Raw genomic sequence first — 3,266 nt, forward strand, 5'->3', positions numbered from 1 at the left:
TCTACTGGCTCCCTGTCCCCAGTAGGGCTATTGTTCCACTTTCCGATCCATTTCGGTTCTCCGTTCTCACGAAAGGAGCGGAAAAAAGCATCTCTGCTCCCCCCCCCAAACTTTAAAGTTTTTACACTACTGGAGAATAATACAATTTATTCTTTAATTTCCTTTTTTTTTTAAATTAAAAAAAAGCCTACGCTGGGGCCACGATATCCCTCTCTTGGCCCAGTTATGGTGGCTGAGCTGTAAACTTCCTTTCCCCCCACCTCTTTTTTTTTTTCTTAAATAGGGAGCCGGAGTTCTCTTCCTCCTCTCCACCCACTTTGCAAACGGTCCTTAAATGCCCCATTTTGCTCTCCTTCCTGAAAAAGATGGTGCCAGTAACCCCGGGGAGAGAGGGTGGGGGGAGTGATTTCTCCGCTGCGGTTTGAGTGGGTGGGCTGGGGGGTGGTACGAGCTGTTTTTCTAATCTGAATTCCAACTGCGAGCAGTCCCAGCTCTTCCTTGTGCTCTGAAAACTATTAAAACGAAAAAGGAAAAAAAAAAACCCTACTTTAAACCAACATCCCGTTCCCTTTCTGCGTCTTGTATGCCGGCCTCGATCAGAGGCCTCTTTAACTATTTGGCCGTCCGGATTTTGTCGGTGGGAGATTCTCAAATTCAGGGTGGTGCCAAAAAAAAATCACCTTTTCAAAAGGCAACTGGATTTCGGGTTCTATTTTCCTTCCTGAAGATGTTTCGCTCCTCATCCCAGGAAGCTTCTCCCCTTCTGCAGAGCGGAAGACGCTTCTTGGACAAGGAGCAGAAAGTCTTCAAGGAAAAAATAAAAAATAAAAAGTCCAGTTGGGACACGTGACCCGTCAAAACCGCGTTCCACAAAAGCGCGGTCGACGAAATCGCGTATGTGACGTCATCACAACGCGACGAAAAAGATCGAAAAATTGAAATAAATTAAATTACAGCAAGCCGATTCACATAAAGGTAAGCGTTAGGTTAAGGGTTAGGTTAAGGGTTAGGTTTAGAGCGTTAGCGTTACGTTTAGCGTTAGGTTAAGGGTTAGCGTTAGGTTTTTCGTTAGGTTTAGGGTTAGGTTTAGGGTTAGGTTAAGGGTTAGGTTTAGGGTTAGGTTTAGGGTTAGGTTTAGGGTTAGGTTAAGGGTTAGGTTTAGGGTTAGGTTTAGGGTTAGGTTTGGGGGGGGTTAGGGTAAGGTTTTCGCTTTATTTTTACATTTTTTGATCTTTTTCGTCGCGCTGTGATGACGTCACATACGCGCTTTCGTCGACCGCGATTTTGTCGACCGCGGTTTTGTGGTGGAACCGTTGGGACATCCTTTTTTCTTTTGGCCTACCCAGGGATGTTGTGTGAATCTGTGGGATGAACGTACCTTGGTTTTGGCCTGCAAATCCAGAAGATTGGCTTCATCTGTTTAGGAAGTGTTAAAACAAGTGTGTTTTAGGGACGTGGTGGCTCAGGGGCTAAGACGCTGAGCTTGTCGATCAGAAAAGTCAGCAGTTGGATAGTTCGAATCCCCAGCGCCGCATAACGAAGGGAGCTCCCGTGACTTGTCCCAGCTTCTGCCAACCGAGCAGTTCGAAAGCAGGTAAAAAATGCAAGTAGAAAAATAGGAGCCACCTTTGGTGGGAAGGGAACAGCGTTCCGTGCGCTTTCGGCGTTGAGTCATGCCGGCCACATGACCACGGAGACGCCTTCGGACAGCGCTGGCTCTTTGGCTTTGAAACGGAGATGAGCAGCGCCCCCTAGAGTCGGGAACGACTAGCACAGATGTGCAAGGGGAACCTTTACCTTTAATCTGTTTAGGATGTGTTAAAACAGGTGTGTTTAGTGTGCCATGAAGTCACTTCCTTAAGGGTGCAAAATAATAGCCACAACCAAAATCATACCTTACATGTACAAGTATTCACAATGGTTCACTTAATAACCATGGGGAAAAAAAGGTAATAAAATCAGGCGTGACTCATGCGTGCTTAGCAACGGATGTTGTGGTCCTAATTATTGTAAATTGAGGATTATTTGTAAAGCACCTCAGGCGCAGTGTGCCTTAGGTAAAGGTAAATGTTCCCCTCGTACGTATGCATTAGTCGTTCCTGACTCTAGGGGGCGCTGCTCATCTCCGTTTCAAAGCTGAAGAGCCAGCGCTGTCCGAAGACGTCTCCGTGGTCATGTGGCCGGCATGACTCAACTCCCAAAGCCGCACGGAACGCTGTTCCCTTCCCACCAAAGGTGGTCCCTATTTTTCTATTTGCATTTTTACGTGCTTTCGAACTGCTAGGTTGGCAGAAGCTGGGACAAGGAACGGGAGCTCGGTCCATTACGCGGCGCTGGGGATTCGAACCGCCAAACTGCCGACCTTTCTGACCGACAAGCTCAGCGTTTTAGCCACTGGGCCACCTTATCATAGCGTCCTTGTCGTCATATAAATTCACCGGTCTTCGTTGGATATAAATGACATTTTAAAATGTTCAGATATCATGCCAGTTTTATTATTAGCATGACACGTGGCTGTTGAAATTTCCCAAGTATAGGAACATTTTTTTTTCTGACTTTCGGTAAATCACAGGATTTAAAAGCGTTTCTCTTCTTGGGCCGTTTTAAAGCATTTTGCAGTTCCTGTAACTCAGCAATTCAATTAACAGGTAGTCCTCGAGTTACGCCCACAATTGAGCCCTGATTTTCCTTTGTTAAGGGAGTTTTGGCCCATGCTACGACCCTTTTTCCTGCAGCTGTTAAGGGAATGATTCTAGTTAGGCTAGTAAAATGGTTGTTAAGTGAATTGTTGTTAGGAGGTCGCAAAAGGGGATCATGTGCCCCCCCCCCTGCACTGTAACTGTCATAAGCTTGGCCGGTTGCCAAGCATCTGAATTTTGATCATGTGACCCACAGGGATTCTGCAATGGTCATTAGTGTGAAAAATGGTCATAGGTCACAATTTTTCAGTGTAACTTCAACCGTCATTAAATGAAGCACTCTTTTTAAAAAAACCTTTCATAAGCCCACCAAACTTGGCTTAGCAGCCCATCAGCGACGGGTGCAGGGCAAAGCATCCCTCCAAACCACCATTCAGGGCCAACCCTAACAAACAAGGTTTGAAATCTTGGCCACCTTAAAAAAAAAAAAAATCTGCCATTCTCCAGTCTAAGTCTATGATCGCAAAGCGGGCTAGAAGGGCCAAGCGGGAGAGCCGCGCCTGCGCGACCGGCTGCCCGGAAACCGTGCCGCCCTCACCGGAAACCTCTCGCGGCGGCGGCTGCGCG

The sequence above is a fragment of the Thamnophis elegans genome, chromosome 17, assembly GCF_009769535.1.
Source record: "Thamnophis elegans isolate rThaEle1 chromosome 17, rThaEle1.pri, whole genome shotgun sequence".
Classification (NCBI taxonomy): Eukaryota; Metazoa; Chordata; class Lepidosauria; order Squamata; family Colubridae; genus Thamnophis; species Thamnophis elegans.